Below are 14,232 nucleotides of genomic sequence, written 5' to 3'. Positions count from 1 at the left end.
CCCTCCATGAAATTGGCATCTCTCTCAATGGAGTAGCTCATGCACTGAAAGCACTGAGACATTGTGGAGCACATAAGATGAATGAACTCCTTCATTCTCATCCCACGACGCTGCAGTGCCTCAGGTAACTCCGACATGTGGGCACACATCTCACGCTGGTTCTCTAGGTAGAGCCACCTGTTTCGTTACTCCCGAGGACTTGCATCTCCACTTTGCTAAGCAGGGTTGCTCCTGCCCTCCATCCTCCATGGGGGCCACAGCTGACTCTGCTTCTACTGAATCATCCAGCTCTGATGTGATGTGTGCTTCATCCTCTGCCACCTTTTCTAGTAAAGCTTGAGCACCCACCGAGGTGAGAGTATTGGCGCTGGTGGAGGGCGATAAATTCCAGAAAGCTTATTATGGAAGGATAATGCTGGAGACTATTTTTACTCAGTTTCACATTTATTGTACCGAGTAAAAGGATTACAAACACGTAGCTCCTCACTCAAACCCTCCACCAGTCTCAGTAAGTGTCTGCTTATAAGTGCTCAAGTAAGACTGCAATTAATATCCTCCACCTGCATATAATTAGAATTAGAATTAGAATTAGAACATTACAGCGCAGTACAGGCTCTTCAGCCCTCGATGTTGCGCCGACCTGTGAAACCATCTGACCTACACTATTCCATTTTCATCCATATGTCTATCCAATGACCACTTAAATGACCTTAAAGTTGGCGAGTCTACTACTGCTGCAGGAAGGGCGTTCCATGCCCCTACTACTCTCTGAGTAAAGAAACTACCTCTAACATCTGTCCTATATCTATCACCCCTCAACTTAAAGCTATGTCCCCTCGTGTTTGCCATCACCATCCAAGGAAAAAGACTCTCACTATCCACCCTATCTAACCCTCTGATTATCTTATATGTCTCTATTAAGTCACCTCTCCTCCTCCTTCTCTCCAACGAAAACAACCTCAAGTCCCTCAGCCTTTCCTCGTAAGACCTTCCCTCCATACCAGGCAACATCCTAGTAAATCTCGTCTGCACCCTTTCCAAAGCTTCCACATCCTTCCTATAATGCGGTGACCAGAACTGCACGCAATACTCCAGGTGCGGCCTCACCAGAGTTTTGTACAGCTGCAGCATGACCTCGTGGCTCCGAAACTCGATCCCCCTACTAATAAAAGCTAACACACCATATGCCTTCTTAACAGTCCTATTAACCTGGGTAGCAACCTTCAGGGATTTATGTACCTGGACACCAAGATCTCTCTGTTCATCTACACTGCCAAGAATCTTCCCATGAGCCCAGTACTCTGCATTCCTGTTACTCCTTCCAAAGTGAATCACCTCACACTTTTCCACATTAAACTCCATTTTCCATCTCTCAGCCCAGCTCTGCAGCCTATCTATGTCCCTCTGTACCCTACAACATCCTTCGGCACTATCCACAACTCCACTGACCTTCGTGTCATCCGCAAACTTACTAACCCACCCTTCTACACCCTCATCCAGGTCATTTATAAACAAAGAATTGATGCACAATTAACAAATTAACAGATTCTCTTATTTCTTTTATAATAAGTGAATTAATATGCTCAAACAACATTTCAAATAAATTCCATATTGGGTACAAAGTATTACATTGTGAGATGCCGCTCCTCCAGCGCCCCTAACAATTTCTTTGCATTAACATTTCTTTTTATGAAACAATTGGATAGTTGATGACTTGCATTTACCCATTTAAGTTTGGAGATTTCCTTTCTCTCCAGCATTTGTTTCAATCCAGCAAGGTCTTTACGTAGTCTTTTCTCACTCACACTATTTGTAGAGTGTGCATTGTCCCACAAATAATGATTATCCACATAACATTCAATGGGTATCCTATCTTCAGTACGTCCCTTGTTCAGAATTTCACTCAATATTTGACAAATAGAACCCCATATCCACTGCCTCTACAAGACCCACTGTTTCTGTAGCTAAAGTGCTTTTAATGACCCATTTTATTTTCTTAGCTTCCCAAGCTAAAGTATATTTCCCAATTTCACCCATCAGAAATATTATGAAACCAGCTGCACTCAAATTCCCATCAGCGAGATTAGCATGTGAAGCATCAGTAAAAATTATTAGCTTCATGTTCTTTGGGTCACCCAAGGATGGGAACTTCAGTACACATTTCTCCAGATTTAGTTTTTTTTAATGTTTTATTTGCCCTTAAAACATTCTCAACTTTCGGATGTTTCATATTGTGCTTAACTTCAGCAGATCAAAACTAGCATCAGGCCTAGTCTGAAAGCACAACCAGTTTAATTAACCAATCAAGCTTTGAAATTGCTCAGTCTCTGCTTTAGATATATCATCATCTTTCTGTGATGAACTAACACAATTACCGGGGATGGGAGTAACACTCTCTAAATAGGATTGTTGATTTAAAGTTATTCCAGACTTAGTCTGCTTAATATGTGGTTAGCACCGCAGCCTCACAGCTCCAGCGATCCGGGTTCAGTTCTGGGTACTGCCTGTGCGGAGTTTGCAATTTCTCTCTGTGACCACGTGGGTTTCTGCCGGGTGCTCCGGTTTCCTCCCACAGCCAAAGACTTGCAGGTTGATAGGTAAATTGGCCATTGTAAATTGCCCCTAGTAGGTGGTAGGAGAATGGTGGGGATGTGGTAGGGAATATGGGATTAACGTAGGATTAGTATAAATGGGTGGTTGTTGGTCAGCACAGACTTGGTGGGTCGAAGGGCCTGTTTCAGTGCTGTATCTCTAAGTAAAATAAATAAATAAATATCTAAACCAATATATTTAAAGGCCCCACAAGCCTGACTCCCAATCTTAAACTCTGTCCTAATCTTATTAATAACATTTTTTTCAAAATCCGCAGTACCACCCCATAAGAAATCATCAATGTGCATCAAGCAGATGCCTGTAAGTTTCCCTTTATGATACCAATAAAACATTGCAGGATCTGCTTCCAGTTGAACAGAACCAATTTTCGATAAAACTGCTCCCTTTTTAGGTGGTTTCAGAAACTTTTCTCTCTGAAAAATATCACCCTGCAGAAATGTGGCTTTTTTGTCAATGGATCTACACTTCCATTAAAAGTGGCCAAAAGAGCTAAAAAGATTTTCAAGATTACTTTCCAGCAGTGGGAGAGCCCACTCTAACTTCCATATCACCCAGTTGCTCTTCAAAACCCCGCACAACTAGTCTCGCTTTAGCCTGAGAAGTTCCATCGGTAAGGGCTTCTTCATTACAAATCCATCTATGTGACAAGGCTGGCTGTCCCCTATCTGATACCTCAGAATAAACTCCAAACTCTCTCCAACTCTCTAATTCCTATGTTTTGCTTCTCTTATTAGTTTATCCTTAAGTTTATTGGCCACTAAAACTTCACGGTCATGAGGACTTCTCTTTCTAGGTCTATTCCGAGAATGCTCTCCAGCCTTGGTTTCATTGTGGAATTTGCTCAAACTACAGCCTTGATTAGCACTTTGATGTCTCTTGGGACTACTGCTAGAAGATCTCCCTCGCACATTATCGGAGGCTCTTTCTCCAGTACGTGATTGCTTCCTTATGCAAGAGTCACTTCCAGACCCACTATTAGAACTTTTACTGCACTTTCTTACCCTCCACTCTTTCACCCCATTCTGACAGTCCATGGATCTTGCTTCTTGACCATCATCTTGAACATTTAACCTATATTTAAACTTGCCTGTAGATTTTCCTGCACGTCCCACAATAGTTGTATCACTCCATCTATTAGACCCCTCTGGAACATTTGTTACCTGAGTACCTACTCAGGGCAATTGTTCTTTGGATGATATAGCTCTTTGTTGCGCCTCATGATCCCTCACATTACTATCCAACCCTTGATCTACCTCATTCTGTTCCTCAGGACCTTCTTCACAAAACACATGTGTATTTGAGGTACAAGGTCTATCGTTTCCCTCTTTCAACTGCTCAGGTTCTGAAATTTTGTAATCAACCCCGATCAATCAGAAAGAATGAACCTTAACAGTTTGATTTCTATGCTTGATAACGACTGTCTTACCATCACGACCGATTACCTCACCAGGGCCCTTCCATTCCCTATGGCCCTCTCTTTTATAATAGACCAAATCTCCTCAATTAAATTCCACCTCAGATGGCCTTATACGATATCTCAGAGCTCTTCGAATTTTCTCAGAGACCTCAGCCTTGATGACAGCCCGTCTCCCTGTATGTAAAGTATGCAAATGTGTAGAAAAAATATGGAACTAATTGGAATACTTTCTAGAGCAGGAGGACTATCGCACAGTACAGAAAGCAATTTGGGATTCCTCCCATAGACCAATTGATAGGGATTATATCCTCCAACCATCTGAAGCGAATTTTTTGCATGAACTGCCCATGCCAGGGCAGTTGTCAATTTGCAGTTTAACTGGTCAACTAAAATTTTATGCAGCATTTTATCAACCACAGCATGATTCCTTTCATAAAGCCCATTGCTGAAAGGACTTTCAGCTGCAGTATTCATAACCATAATGTTCATGTTTTCACACATGTCTCTGAACTCGTCATTGGCAAATTCCCCTCCATTATCAGTCAGAAACTTAGCTGGTGCCCCAAGTCAAGTCCCTATCCATTTCTCCATAATTTTGTCTATAATCACCCTTTTGTACTTGCTGTTTATTATTGTAGAAAGACTAAATCTAGTTGCTAGGTCTATAAAATGTAGAATGAAAATATTCTTATCTTTGTCCCACACTTTTAATCCATGGCAATTATGTCGTTAAAGTCACATACCAATGGAAGGCTGACAATAGGATGTGATGGTGTCCTGATACTTTTTACAGATTTCACACTTTTCACTAATCTCTTCTATTATCCTTGTATACTCTTCATCAATCACACCTGCATCCTTTAGCAGGGCTTTTACTCTCTGACAAGACGGATGAGCAGATTGTCTGTGTAAATTTAAGACAATTTGCTTTTTATCTCTGATTCCTAACACCTGGTGCCATTAATACTGTTCTAAAACTCTGACTAGAAAAATCAGGTTTTGCTAAGGGTATACAAAAATGCCCTCACTGGGTAAACTGCAAATTCAATGACTTTCCAAAACAATTGCCTTATCATGCACTATATCAAGTTTCATTTGTGCCTTTTTCATTGAAGGTTTACTCAACAGTAAAGGTATCTCACTAGAGACTACATCAGTACTGATAAAGTGGCTTACTCCAGCTATTTTACATGGAATTATTACTCCCTTCAGTGACTTCAATGTGTTGCCATCACCAAACCTAAATCTGGTAGTACTTTTATACTCCTTAACCTTGCATCGATCCTCACTACTGAGTAAATCCAGATAATATTGTAATCAATCAGTTTCACATACTGTCAACGTGCAAGCACTATCCAATACAGCACAGTTGACCAAATCTGCAACTATTCATCACAGGACTAAAAATCCTTGTGACTAGTACAATTCGTTCAGGTTCATCAGTATCTTCCTTTCTGCCTCAGAATTCTCTGTGTCATGTGTTTTTGCGAGGACTCTGCCCCTCCACTTAGGGCAGTTTATTGCATAATGATACTTTGAGTCACATCTGAAACACCTATTAACAGTTCCTTGGGCATTCCTGGGATTCATTCTCCTATCAATGCTGTTCCAATTCTGTCTTCCACTGTAATAGTCAGACCTGCTAAAGGTGCTTTCATTCTCATTCTTCCTGTCTTTAACTCTTCCTTTGTACTTATGCCTGCTTCCAGTATCAAGACCATTTCGACATCTAGTAAACATTAGGCCCTCCATTCTTTGTTGCGCCGCAGAATGCCCTGCTTGTTCTACCAGGGCTGCAGGAAATGACTGTTTCCCCAAGAATTTCTTAAAGGTAGCAGATATTTGATTCAACAGGGATTCTTGTCCAAGAACCAAACCCCAGTTAGAAGCAGGAGCCAATCCATATGTGACATCCTAGCACAATCTAGCAATTTAAATGCTAGCACTGAACCAGGGATCTGCAAGTTGAATTTCCTCCATTTTCTATACAGTCTGTTAAAGTCCACAATATATTCCTCCATTGAATAACCATCTGTTTTCCGAAATCTATCAAAGTCTGCCCATGCCTCATACACATTCAATAAGTCATCTTTCTTGTAAATTTCATCCAAGTGTTCTGACAGAAGATCCAACCCTTCATCAGTTTCCAGCTGATGAGCATCCAGTTCACAAAATACTTCACTTCTGATTTTACTTTTGGTAGGAAGTGACAATGCCAAGGCAATACCTTGTTTCCTCTTTGGTAGACACATAACCCGTGTCCACATTTCCAATTCATCCTTCCACTGGTCATATGGTTCAGACTGAGAACATTGGAGGGTAATCATACCCTGACAGTTTACACTTGCTTTCTGCCATATTTTCCACAATAGCTCATAAGCTTTTAGTTTTCTTTGTGAAAGAAATTCCAAGTTTCCAACCTTCAGCTTTAGGCAACCATCCTCTGCTGCCATGTTAAACACTGGAAAGCTTGTTATGGAAGGATAATGCTGAAGCCTATCTTTACTCAGTTTCACATTAATTATACAGGGTAAAAGGATTACAAATATGTAGCTGCTCACTCAAACCCTTCACCAGTCTCAGTAAGTGGCTGCTTATAAGTGCTCAAGTAATAACTTAATTAACACTCTCCACCTGCATATAATCAAACAATTGATACACAATTAACTGATTAACAGAGGGTGCACTGGAAGGGATGATGGTGCAGGCTCCGAGTTGTCTTCCTCCTTCCTGGTCCTCGGGAACTTGTTGGTCTTTGTGTGGATTCCTGCCCTTCTGCAGCTGGCTTTGTGGGAGACACAAGAGAAGATGTTTATAAGAGATCAGGACAGTCAACAGATGCTTTTGCTGGTAAAAACAATGAAATGACAGTTGATTCATTGGCAGCTCATTGCACAGGGAGCACTGAAATGCATCCCCTGAACCTGGAGATAGGAACATAGGAAATAGGGACAGATGTTGAGATGTTTGCACCCTCTCTAGAGTGGACCTCTGTTTCTCTGTCCTCAGTGTCCCTGTGGCTTGACACTCTGGCCAGGTCAAGGGCCAGCTCCTCAAAATGCGTCAGCAATCTATCTGTGGCAACTCAACTTCCAGGCATGCCCTCTTATTCTCCCTTTTGGCCTGCAAGGTGAATAAAGATGCCGTTAGGACAATGCCTCGCTCCCTCACCACTTGCACCTTTTTATTTGCATACGTTGCTGCAGCCTACACTTCAGCCTCCTGTCCAGCAACACCATTGTCCTGACCTATGCTTATGGGTGATCAAGGCTGCTGAGCACACATTTGTCCCATGGTCAGGAGAACTCTATGTCTCCTCAGGATGTCCCTCACTTTTGAACTCTGGTGACTGCTGACCAGCAGGCATGCCATTTGGGTTTATCTTTGGACTCACCATGCCAGATCTAAGCAGGCCATTGAAACATTTCCGGCACTGCATCCAATTCCTCCTCACCACTGCTCTGTTGCTGACCTCATGAACCACCTCCAGCCATGCCTTCTTGGTGAGCCTTTCAGGCTTTCTGCGCCACTGGCAGAGAACAGGATGTTTCTTCTCTCAGTCACAGCCTCCAGCAGTACCTCGATTGAGGTATCAGAAAAACGGCAGGGGGTTGTGGGGGGGCTCCTTTCTAAACACCCTTTGCTCTTCATCTTCCTCCATCTCTTGGGCGAGCAGAAACTTCAGCAATGGCTACTGCCCGCCTTTCAAATCAGGCCCGCTGCTGTCTAAGTCTCACCTCCTTCCTGCATCCACTGCTGCTCATTGGGCAGCTAACATGACTCTAGGTCAATTATTTCCTTTGCATATCATAATCACAACATGTACGCGTTGCTGAAGCGGTATAGGGTCGGGACCGGTAAGTGGCCATGATGTAAGGGTCCTGACCCCAGAATGTAAATCCCATCCTATGTGTGTGTGGCTGTGTGTGTCAATGTGTATATGTGTGAGTTGCTGTGCATTTGTGTCAGTGTGTATATGTGTGAGTAGCTATGTGTGTCTGTTTGTATATGTGTGAGTGGCTGTTTGTGTGTCAGTGTGTATACATGTGAGTTAAAGTGTATGTCATTGTGTATATCTGAAATCTTATCTGGGCCAGTGAGTATGTGCACATTTGAATGCCTGCACATGACATTTCGCAGCCTTTGGCCAGATATTTCTACATCCCGCTGTTCTTTAAAAGAAGTTTCACTTCCACAGCGGGATTAATTCTGCATGACACGTGCTAGCTTTTCACCTCTTTCCAGTTTTTTAAACAGACTGTAGTAGAACTATGATGGTAATCATAGAGGCCTAGACTAATAATTCAGCACAGCATAAGTTCAAATCCCACTGTGGTAGTTTGAGAATTTGAATTTTGGGCCCTGATGTTTATTTAATGAACAGGAGGATTTCACACATATACACACTGACATATATGCACAGCAACTCGCACATATACACATTGACGCACACAACCACTATTTATTTAATGAACAGGAGGATTTTCTGACTGGAAACCCAGAAATTTATGTTCCCTGATATTCTGCAGTAATTAACTGTAAAGAATCTTTGGATGGGCTAAAAATTAATAAAGACGAGGTATTAGATAAGCTGGCTGTACTTAAAGTTGATAAGTCACCAGGACCAGATGAAATGCATCCAATGATACTTAGGGAAGTAAGAGTGGAAATTGTAGAGGCACTGGCTTTAATCTTTCAACATTCCTTAGATACCGTTGTGGTGCCAGAGCACTAGAGAATTGTAAATGCTACACCCTTGGTCAAAAAAGATTGTAAGAACACACTGAGCAGCTACAGGCCAGTTAGTTTAACCCTGGTGGTAGGAAAGCTTTTAGAAACAATAATTTGGGAGACAAATAATAATTACTTGGACAAATGTGGATTAATTAAGGAAAGCCAGCACAGATATGTTAAGGGAAAATTGTGTTTAACTAACTTGCTTGAGTTTTTTGGGGAGGTAGCAGAAAGGGTTCATGAGGGCAATGCAGTTGATGTTGTGCACATGGACTTCCAAAAAGAATTTGATGAAGTGCCACCTGACAAGCTTGTCAGAAAAGTTACAGCCCATGGAATAAAAAGGACAGTAACAAAATTGGCTGAGTGGCAGGAAACAGAGTAATTGTGGACAGTTATTTTTCAGACTGGAGGAAAGTATACAGTGGGGGTTCCCCAGGGATCAGTGCTAGAATTCCTGCTTTTCTTGATATATATTAATGACTGAAACTTGGGTGTACAGGGCATAATTTCAAAATTTGTGGTTGACGCAAAACTTGGAAGTATTGTGAACTGTGAGAAGAATGGTAGACTTCAAGAGGACATAGGCTGGTGGAATGGGAGGACAATTGGCAGATGAAATTTAATGCAGAGAAGTGTGAAGTGATTCATTTTGGTAGGAAGAATGAGGAGAGGCAATATAGAATAAAGGGTACAATTCTAAAGTGGGTGCTGGAGCAGAGGGACCTGGGAGTATATGTGCACAAATCATTGAAGGTTGCAGGGCAGGTTGAGAAAGCAGTTAATAAAGCATATGGGATCCTGGGCTTTATAAATAGGGGCATAGAGTACAAAAACAAGAAAGTTATGATAAACCTGTATAAAACACTAGTACGGCCTCAACTGGAGTATTGTGTCCAGTTCTGGGCACCACGCATTTGGAAGGATGATAAGACATTAGCGAAGGTGCAGAAAAGATTCACGAGAATTGTGCGAGGGATGAGGAACTTTAGTTACTTGGATAGGCTGGAGAAGCTGTGTCTGTTCTCCTTGGAGAAGAGAAGATTAAGAGGAGCAGAGCATTTCTTGTTTTTATTTCAGATTTCCAGCATCCGCAGTATTTTGCTTTTATTTTAGTGTTTCTGAAGAAGGGTCACTGACCTGAAACGTTAACTCTGCTTCTCTCTCCACAGATGCTGCCAGACCTGCTGAGTATTTCCAGCATTTCTAGTTTTTATTTAAGATTAAGAGGAGATTTGATAGAGGTGCTCAAAATCATGAGGAGATCACGACAGGGTAGATAGAGAGAAACTGTTCCCATTGGCTGAAGGATCCAAAACCAGAGGACACCATTTTAAAGTGATCGGCAAAAGAAACAACAGCGACATGAGGAAAAATGTTTCTCCTCAACGAGTGGTTAGGATCTGGATTGCACTGCCTGAGAGTGTGGTGGAGGCCGATACAATCGAGGCCTTCAAAAGAGAACTGGATAATTATCTGAAGAGAAAAAATTTGCAGGGCTACAGGGAAAAAGCAAGGGAGTGAGACTAGGTGAGTTGCAGCTGCATGATGAGCTGAATGGCCTCCTTCCGTGCTGTAACCATTCTATGATTCTATGATACTAGTGCGTTTAGGTGGTTTTAAATTATAACAAGAAACACGTCAAAGGAGTTAGTAAATGGTGTAAGGTACTATTTCTTTCCTCACACTGCTGCAGTGTGTGTTAATGATTCCGAGATTGCTGCTTGTTTTCTGCTATTAGAGTGCTGGCTGCTTTTAGCACCAGCCATTGTAAAGGTCTCAATTTGTCACTGTTATTGTAGACTCTCAATTTAATGTGCCAATTGGAAGAGTGTCCATCTCATTCCCAAAGGTACATATAGATCTCTGCAGTCAGAGTATGGTGACTTTACTTTCCTGTTAGTGATACGGTAAAGCCGTTTAGTCATTCTCTGTTCCCCATCTTTTCTTTTGATTTATAAAAAAGCACTAAGCAGTTTACTATCAGCTGAGGCAGGAGATGGGGCAGTGGAGGGGGGAAGTGCAGTGAAAAGATGTAGACTTAATCAGCTGCTACAAAGTGAAAGACGTAAGATAATTGGAAATCTTTACACTTTAATACAATGGATGGATTTTCATTTTGTCCAGCAGAATGGTACAGAGGAAACTGTTGAAACTTACTGTAGCGGAAAAGATGCTGTCTTTTGGATTAAACTGAATCCCCGCCTGCACTCTCAGGTGAATGTAAAAGATCCCATGGCACTATTTTGAAGAAGAGCAGGTGTCCTTTCACCCCGGTGTCCTGACTGATATTCATCCCTCATTCACCATCACTAAAAAGAAACAGATTTTCTGGTCATTATCACATTACTGCTTATGGGACCTTGCTGTGTGCAAATCGGCTTGTTTCCTACATTGCAACAGTGACTACACTTCAAAAATACCTCTTTGCCTGTAAAGTGATTTGCAATGTCTGAAAGTTGTGAAAGGTGCTATACAAATGCGAGTTCTTTCTTTCTTGCCTTGTGTTTTTCGAGTATGCACCGATAGAGAAAGAAATGGCAGCCAGAAGTTGAAAATTTCCCCCATATCCTTCAGTACATTCAACATGCATTTGTACGTTGATGAAAAAGCTCGGCAATATCAAATCAGGGAACCAGAGTCAGGCACAGCAGGTAGTGTTACTTTAGACACGCTAGAAATGCCCATGATGCCACTTACAGCGATACCAACAACTTTCTTTTTTATATAGCACCTTTAAAATTGTAAAATATCACAAGGTGCTTTACTGGAGCATTACCAAAAAAAATATACATTAAGCCAAAGAAGAAAAGATTAAGATCGGTAAGAGTTGCTTTCAGGAGCATCCTAAAGGAAGAGAGAGCGGTAGAAAGGCAGAAAGGTTTAGGGAGGAAATTCCAGAGTAGCTGAAGCACAGCCGCCAATGATGGAGCAATTAAAATCAGGGATGTGCAGGGCTGGGGAATACATTGGCTTGAAATGGTATTATATGAGATTTGAACAGAAAGTTGCTGTGATGCTCAAGACTCAACTTGGGAAAATCCATCATCAGAAATAATCCATCCTCTGATGGGCAACACTACGCATATCATGCTTGGGTGATTGGTTGAAGCAGCACTAGGGTCTGACTATGTGATCTGATTTGTTAGATAACTGATTGAAGCATGGATGGAGAATTGGTTAATGGACAGGAAGTAGAGCGTAGGGATAAATGGCAGGTTATAACTAGTGAAGTGCCACAAGGAGCAGTTCTGGGGCCTCAGCTCTATGTTAATGAGTTAGATGGAGGGATCAAGAGTAATATATTCAGATTTGCTGAAGATACAAAGCTAGGTGGAAATGTAAGCTGTGGGGAGGGCACGAAGAGGCTGCAAAGGAACATAGACAGATTGTGAGTGGGCAAGAAGGTAGCAAATGGAGTATACTATGGGGAAATGTGATAGTACTCAGTTTGGCAGGCAGAACAAGCAAGACTAGAGGCATTAATTAAAATGTAATTAAGAAAATAATTAATGAATTAGTTAATTGAAACACAATAAAGATGGCTGGGCAGGTGATGCGTTGTAGCTGGTTGGTGAGTAACTGGTAAGCTATTCTACATATAATAAATAGTCTGTAAAGTTAAGGTATGGCAGGGCAGTTCTGCCGAGTGGAATGTACAGACTGTGGTATGTGGGAAGTCATGGACGTACCATGTGTCCTAGACAAGCGCATCTGCAGGAAGTGTCACCGGCTGCAGAAGCTTGAGCTCCGGGTTTTGGAACTCGAGCGGCGGCTGGAGTCACTGTTGTGCATCCACAAGGCAGAGGACTACGTGGCTAGCATGTTTAGGGAGGTGGTCACACCGCAAGTTAGAAGCATGCAGGCAGATAGGGGATGGGTGACCCATCTAAAAGAACCCGGCAGGTAGTGCAGGAGTCCCCTGATATGTTCTCACTCGCTAATCGGTTTTCCATTTTGGATACTGGTGAGGGTGATGGTTCCTCAGAGGAGTGCAGTCAAAGCCACGATTGTGCACCACAGGTGGCTCAGCTGCACAGGAGGGGAGGAAGAAGAGTGGCAGAGCAGTAGTGATAGGGGATTTGTTAGTTAGGGGAACCGACAGACATTTCAGTCGCAGTAAACGTGACTCCAGGATGGTGTGTTGCCTCCCTGGTGCCAGGGTCAAGGATGTCACAATGCGGTTTCAGGACATTCGTCTGGGGGAGGGTGAACAGCCAGAAGTTGTGGTCCACATTGGCACCGATGACATCAGTAAGAAGGGGGATGAGGTCCTAAAAGAAGATTTTAGGGAGCTAGAAAAGAGGATTAAAAATGAAGACCTCAAAAGAAGTAATCTTTGGATTACTCCCAGTCCCACATGCAAGTGAGCATAGGAATAGGAGAACTGAGCGATTGGCTGGAGAACTGGTGTAGGAGGGAGGGCAGATTTCTCAGAAATTGGGACCAGTTCTGGGGCAGGTGGGACCTGTACAAGATGGACAAGTTGCATCTTAACAGGACTGGGACAAATATCCTCGCAGGGAGATTTGCTAGTGCCGTTGGGGAGGGTTTAAACTAAATTGTCAGGGGGATGGGAACCTGACGGGGATCTCAGATTGGAGGGAAGCAAAACTGGTAACTTGTCAGGGGAGTGGGAACCAGGAGCAAGTATCAGAGAGGAATACCAAGGTGCACAGAATACGGGGGGAGATAGATAGCACGAGAGTAGGGAATAGTAAGTTATTGGGTGGTGGGTCAGAGTAATGGAGAAAGTAACAAAGTCTGAATCAGGGTTAATGTGCATGTATGTAAATGCACAGAGTGTTGTTAATAATACTGGTGAGGTACAGGCACAGATTGTCATGTGGAAATATGATGTTATAACAGAGACCTGGCTCAAAGAAGGGCAGGACTGGGTGTTAAGTATTCCTGGATACAAGGCATTCAGGAAAGATAGGAAAGGGAAAAAAGGGGGAGGGACGGCAGTATTCATTAAGGAGAGCATTGCAGTGCTGGAGAAAAGGGATGTCCCAGAGGGGTTGAGGACAGAATCAATTTGGCTAGAGCTAAGGAACAAAAAAGGAGCTGTTAAATTGCTTAGTGCTGTCTATAGGTCACCAGCTAGTGGGAAGGATGTGGAGGAACAAACTTGCAAGGAAATTTCAGAGAGGTGCAAAAATTATAGGGTAGTTATAATGGGGGCCTTTAATTATCCAAACATAGACTGGGATAATAGTAGTGTAAAGGGCAGTGAGGGGCAAGAGTTCCTGGAGTGTGTTCAGGAAAATTTTCTACAGCAGTATGTTGCTAGTCCAACGAGAAAGGAGGCACTGCTAGACCTGATTCTTGGGAATGAGATGGGCCAAGTGGATCAAGTATCAGTAGGAGAGCATTTAGGGGATAGTGATTATTGTATCATAAGGTTTCAGCTGATTATGGAAAAGGACAAAGAGCAATCCATAGTAAGAATAATTAACTGAGGAAAA

This window comes from Heterodontus francisci, chromosome 25 (genome assembly GCF_036365525.1).
Source record: "Heterodontus francisci isolate sHetFra1 chromosome 25, sHetFra1.hap1, whole genome shotgun sequence".
Lineage (NCBI taxonomy): Eukaryota > Metazoa > Chordata > Chondrichthyes > Heterodontiformes > Heterodontidae > Heterodontus > Heterodontus francisci.
The sequence above is the reverse complement of the archived record's forward strand: the minus strand, read 5'-3'. Positions refer to the sequence as shown.